Here is an 8,089-nt window from a genome sequence, read left to right on the forward strand (position 1 = left end):
ATCTTACAGACTGACAATGGGATCTTATACATTGAATAAGGCATCTTACAGACTGACAATGGGATCTTATACATTCAATAAGGCATCTTACAGACTGACAATGGGATCTTATACATTCAATAAGGCATCTTACAGACTGACAATGGGATCTTATACATTGAATAAGGCATCTTACAGACTGACAATGGGATCTTATACATTCAATAAGGCATCTTACAGACTGACAATGGGATCTTATACATTCAATAAGGCATCTTACAGACTGACAATGGGATCTTATACATTCAATAAGGCATCTTACAGACTGACAATGGGATCTTATACATTCAATAAGGCATCTTACAGACTGACAATGGGATCTTATACATTGAATAAGGCATCTTACAGACTGACAATGGGATCTTATACATTCAATAAGGCATCTTACAGACTGACAATGGGATCTTATACATTCAATAAGGCATCTTACAGACTGACAATGGGATCTTATACATTCAATAAGGCATCTTACAGACTGACAATGGGATCTTATACATTCAATAAGGCATCTTACAGACTGACAATGGGATCTTATACATTGAATAAGGCATCTTACAGACTGACAATGGGATCTTATACATTCAATAAGGCATCTTACAGACTGACAATGGGATCTTATACATTCAATAAGGCATCTTACAGACTGACAATGGGATCTTATACATTCAATAAGGCATCTTACAGACTGACAATGGGATCTTATACATTGAATAAGGCATCTTACAGACTGACAATGGGATCTTATACATTGAATAAGGCATCTTACAGACTGACAATGGGATCTTATACATTCAATAAGGCATCTTACAGACTGACAATGGGATCTTATACATTCAATAAGGCATCTTACAGACTGACAATGGGATCTTATACATTGAATAAGGCATCTTACAGACTGACAATGGGATCTTATACATTGAATAAGGCATCTTACAGACTGACAATGGGATCTTATACATTGAATAAGGCATCTTACAGACTGACAATGGGATCTTATACATTCAATAAGGCATCTTACAGACTGACAATGGGATCTTATACATTCAATAAGGCATCTTACAGACTGACAATGGGATCTTATACATTGAATAAGGCATCTTACAGACTGACAATGGGATCTTATACATTCAATAAGGCATCTTACAGACTGACAATGGGATCTTATACATTGAATAAGGCATCTTACAGACTGACAATGGGATCTTATACATTGAATAAGGCATCTTACAGACTGACAATGGGATCTTATACATTGAATAAGGCATCTTACAGACTGACAATGGGATCTTATACATTCAATAAGGCATCTTACAGACTGACAATGGGATCTTATACATTGAATAAGGCATCTTACAGACTGACAATGGGATCTTATACATTGAATAAGGCATCTTACAGACTGACAATGGGATCTTATACATTGAATAAGGCATCTTACAGACTGACAATGGGATCTTATACATTGAATAAGGCATCTTACAGACTGACAATGGGATCTTATACATTCAATAAGGCATCTTACAGACTGACAATGGGATCTTATACATTCAATAAGGCATCTTACAGACTGACAATGGGATCTTATACATTCAATAAGGCATCTTACAGACTGACAATGGGATCTTATACATTGAATAAGGCATCTTACAGACTGACAATGGGATCTTATACATTCAATAAGGCATCTTACAGACTGACAATGGGATCTTATACATTGAATAAGGCATCTTACAGACTGACAATGGGATCTTATACATTCAATAAGGCATCTTACAGACTGACAATGGGATCTTATACATTCAATAAGGCATCTTACAGACTGACAATGGGATCTTATACATTCAATAAGGCATCTTACAGACTGACAATGGGATCTTATACATTCAATAAGGCATCTTACAGACTGACAATGGGATCTTATACATTCAATAAGGCATCTTACAGACTGACAATGGGATCTTATACATTGAATAAGGCATCTTACAGACTGACAATGGGATCTTATACATTGAATAAGGCATCTTACAGACTGACAATGGGATCTTATACATTCAATAAGGCATCTTACAGACTGACAATGGGATCTTATACATTCAATAAGGCATCTTACAGACTGACAATGGGATCTTATACATTGAATAAGGCATCTTACAGACTGACAATGGGATCTTATACATTCAATAAGGCATCTTACAGACTGACAATGGGATCTTATACATTCAATAAGGCATCTTACAGACTGACAATGGGATCTTATACATTCAATAAGGCATCTTACAGACTGACAATGGGATCTTATACATTGAATAAGGCATCTTACAGACTGACAATGGGATCTTATACATTGAATAAGGCATCTTACAGACTGACAATGGGATCTTATACATTGAATAAGGCATCTTACAGACTGACAATGGGATCTTATACATTGAATAAGGCATCTTACAGACTGACAATGGGATCTTATACATTCAATAAGGCATCTTACAGACTGACAATGGGATCTTATACATTCAATAAGGCATCTTACAGACTGACAATGGGATCTTATACATTCAATAAGGCATCTTACAGACTGACAATGGGATCTTATACATTCAATAAGGCATCTTACAGACTGACAATGGGATCTTATACATTCAATAAGGCATCTTACAGACTGACAATGGGATCTTATACATTCAATAAGGCATCTTACAGACTGACAATGGGATCTTATACATTCAATAAGGCATCTTACAGACTGACAATGGGATCTTATACATTGAATAAGGCATCTTACAGACTGACAATGGGATCTTATACATTCAATAAGGCATCTTACAGACTGACAATGGGATCTTATACATTGAATAAGGCATCTTACAGACTGACAATGGGATCTTATACATTGAATAAGGCATCTTACAGACTGACAATGGGATCTTATACATTCAATAAGGCATCTTACAGACTGACAATGGGATCTTATACATTGAATAAGGCATCTTACAGACTGACAATGGGATCTTATACATTCAATAAGGCATCTTACAGACTGACAATGGGATCTTATACATTCAATAAGGCATCTTACAGACTGACAATGGGATCTTATACATTCAATAAGGCATCTTACAGACTGACAATGGGATCTTATACATTGAATAAGGCATCTTACAGACTGACAATGGGATCTTATACATTCAATAAGGCATCTTACAGACTGACAATGGGATCTTATACATTGAATAAGGCATCTTACAGACTGACAATGGGATCTTATACATTGAATAAGGCATCTTACAGACTGACAATGGGATCTTATACATTGAATAAGGCATCTTACAGACTGACAATGGGATCTTATACATTCAATAAGGCATCTTACAGACTGACAATGGGATCTTATACATTGAATAAGGCATCTTACAGACTGACAATGGGATCTTATACATTGAATAAGGCATCTTACAGACTGACAATGGGATCTTATACATTGAATAAGGCATCTTACAGACTGACAATGGGATCTTATACATTGAATAAGGCATCTTACAGACTGACAATGGGATCTTATACATTCAATAAGGCATCTTACAGACTGACAATGGGATCTTATACATTCAATAAGGCATCTTACAGACTGACAATGGGATCTTATACATTGAATAAGGCATCTTACAGACTGACAATGGGATCTTATACATTGAATAAGGCATCTTACAGACTGACAATGGGATCTTATACATTGAATAAGGCATCTTACAGACTGACAATGGGATCTTATACATTCAATAAGGCATCTTACAGACTGACAATGGGATCTTATACATTCAATAAGGCATCTTACAGACTGACAATGGGATCTTATACATTCAATAAGGCATCTTACAGACTGACAATGGGATCTTATACATTCAATAAGGCATCTTACAGACTGACAATGGGATCTTATACATTGAATAAGGCATCTTACAGACTGACAATGGGATCTTATACATTCAATAAGGCATCTTACAGACTGACAATGGGATCTTATACATTGAATAAGGCATCTTACAGACTGACAATGGGATCTTATACATTGAATAAGGCATCTTACAGACTGACAATGGGATCTTATACATTCAATAAGGCATCTTACAGACTGACAATGGGATCTTATACATTCAATAAGGCATCTTACAGACTGACAATGGGATCTTATACATTCAATAAGGCATCTTACAGACTGACAATGGGATCTTATACATTCAATAAGGCATCTTACAGACTGACAATGGGATCTTATACATTGAATAAGGCATCTTACAGACTGACAATGGGATCTTATACATTGAATAAGGCATCTTACAGACTGACAATGGGATCTTATACATTCAATAAGGCATCTTACAGACTGACAATGGGATCTTATACATTGAATAAGGCATCTTACAGACTGACAATGGGATCTTATACATTCAATAAGGCATCTTACAGACTGACAATGGGATCTTATACATTGAATAAGGCATCTTACAGACTGACAATGGGATCTTATACATTGAATAAGGCATCTTACAGACTGACAATGGGATCTTATACATTCAATAAGGCATCTTACAGACTGACAATGGGATCTTATACATTGAATAAGGCATCTTACAGACTGACAATGGGATCTTATACATTGAATAAGGCATCTTACAGACTGACAATGGGATCTTATACATTCAATAAGGCATCTTACAGACTGACAATGGGATCTTATACATTCAATAAGGCATCTTACAGACTGACAATGGGATCTTATACATTCAATAAGGCATCTTACAGACTGACAATGGGATCTTATACATTGAATAAGGCATCTTACAGACTGACAATGGGATCTTATACATTCAATAAGGCATCTTACAGACTGACAATGGGATCTTATACATTGAATAAGGCATCTTACAGACTGACAATGGGATCTTATACATTCAATAAGGCATCTTACAGACTGACAATGGGATCTTATACATTCAATAAGGCATCTTACAGACTGACAATGGGATCTTATACATTCAATAAGGCATCTTACAGACTGACAATGGGATCTTATACATTGAATAAGGCATCTTACAGACTGACAATGGGATCTTATACATTCAATAAGGCATCTTACAGACTGACAATGGGATCTTATACATTGAATAAGGCATCTTACAGACTGACAATGGGATCTTATACATTCAATAAGGCATCTTACAGACTGACAATGGGATCTTATACATTGAATAAGGCATCTTACAGACTGACAATGGGATCTTATACATTGAATAAGGCATCTTACAGACTGACAATGGGATCTTATACATTCAATAAGGCATCTTACAGACTGACAATGGGATCTTATACATTGAATAAGGCATCTTACAGACTGACAATGGGATCTTATACATTCAATAAGGCATCTTACAGACTGACAATGGGATCTTATACATTCAATAAGGCATCTTACAGACTGACAATGGGATCTTATACATTCAATAAGGCATCTTACAGACTGACAATGGGATCTTATACATTCAATAAGGCATCTTACAGACTGACAATGGGATCTTATACATTGAATAAGGCATCTTACAGACTGACAATGGGATCTTATACATTCAATAAGGCATCTTACAGACTGACAATGGGATCTTATACATTGAATAAGGCATCTTACAGACTGACAATGGGATCTTATACATTCAATAAGGCATCTTACAGACTGACAATGGGATCTTATACATTGAATAAGGCATCTTACAGACTGACAATGGGATCTTATACATTGAATAAGGCATCTTACAGACTGACAATGGGATCTTATACATTGAATAAGGCATCTTACAGACTGACAATGGGATCTTATACATTGAATAAGGCATCTTACAGACTGACAATGGGATCTTATACATTGAATAAGGCATCTTACAGACTGACAATGGGATCTTATACATTGAATAAGGCATCTTACAGACTGACAATGGGATCTTATACATTCAATAAGGCATCTTACAGACTGACAATGGGATCTTATACATTCAATAAGGCATCTTACAGACTGACAATGGGATCTTATACATTCAATAAGGCATCTTACAGACTGACAATGGGATCTTATACATTGAATAAGGCATCTTACAGACTGACAATGGGATCTTATACATTCAATAAGGCATCTTACAGACTGACAATGGGATCTTATACATTCAATAAGGCATCTTACAGACTGACAATGGGATCTTATACATTCAATAAGGCATCTTACAGACTGACAATGGGATCTTATACATTCAATAAGGCATCTTACAGACTGACAATGGGATCTTATACATTCAATAAGGCATCTTACAGACTGACAATGGGATCTTATACATTCAATAAGGCATCTTACAGACTGACAATGGGATCTTATACATTGAATAAGGCATCTTACAGACTGACAATGGGATCTTATACATTCAATAAGGCATCTTACAGACTGACAATGGGATCTTATACATTCAATAAGGCATCTTACAGACTGACAATGGGATCTTATACATTCAATAAGGCATCTTACAGACTGACAATGGGATCTTATACATTCAATAAGGCATCTTACAGACTGACAATGGGATCTTATACATTCAATAAGGCATCTTACAGACTGACAATGGGATCTTATACATTCGAATAAGGCATCTTACAGACTGACAATGGGATCTTATACATTGAATAAGGCATCTTACAGACTGACAATGGGATCTTATACATTGAATAAGGCATCTTACAGACTGACAATGGGATCTTATACATTCAATAAGGCATCTTACAGACTGACAATGGGATCTTATACATTCAATAAGGCATCTTACAGACTGACAATGGGATCTTATACATTCAATAAGGCATCTTACAGACTGACAATGGGATCTTATACATTCAATAAGGCATCTTACAGACTGACAATGGGATCTTATACATTGAATAAGGCATCTTACAGACTGACAATGGGATCTTATACATTCAATAAGGCATCTTACAGACTGACAATGGGATCTTATACATTCAATAAGGCATCTTACAGACTGACAATGGATCTTATACATTCAATAAGGCATCTTACAGACTGACAATGGGATCTTATACATTCAATAAGGCATCTTACAGACTGACAATGGATCTTATACATTCAATAAGGCATCTTACAGACTGACAATGGGATCTTATACATTCAATAAGGCATCTTACAGACTGACAATGGGATCTTATACATTGAATAAGGCATCTTACAGACTGACAATGGGATCTTATACATTGAATAAGGCATCTTACAGACTGACAATGGGATCTTATACATTGAATAAGGCATCTTACAGACTGACAATGGGATCTTATACATTCAATAAGGCATCTTACAGACTGACAATGGGATCTTATACATTGAATAAGGCATCTTACAGACTGACAATGGGATCTTATACATTGAATAAGGCATCTTACAGACTGACAATGGGATCTTATACATTGAATAAGGCATCTTACAGACTGACAATGGGATCTTATACATTGAATAAGGCATCTTACAGACTGACAATGGGATCTTATACATTGAATAAGGCATCTTACAGACTGACAATGGGATCTTATACATTGAATAAGGCATCTTACAGACTGACAATGGGATCTTATACATTCAATAAGGCATCTTACAGACTGACAATGGGATCTTATACATTGAATAAGGCATCTTACAGACTGACAATGGGATCTTATACATTGAATAAGGCATCTTACAGACTGACAATGGGATCTTATACATTCAATAAGGCATCTTACAGACTGACAATGGGATCTTATACATTGAATAAGGCATCTTACAGACTGACAATGGGATCTTATACATTCAATAAGGCATCTTACAGACTGACAATGGGATCTTATACATTCAATAAGGCATCTTACAGACTGACAATGGGATCTTATACATTGAATAAGGCATCTTACAGACTGACAATGGGATCTTATACATTGAATAAGGCATCTTACAGACTGACAATGGGATCTT

The sequence above is a fragment of the Panulirus ornatus genome, chromosome 45 (assembly GCF_036320965.1).
Source record: "Panulirus ornatus isolate Po-2019 chromosome 45, ASM3632096v1, whole genome shotgun sequence".
NCBI classification, from domain to species: Eukaryota; Metazoa; Arthropoda; class Malacostraca; order Decapoda; family Palinuridae; genus Panulirus; species Panulirus ornatus.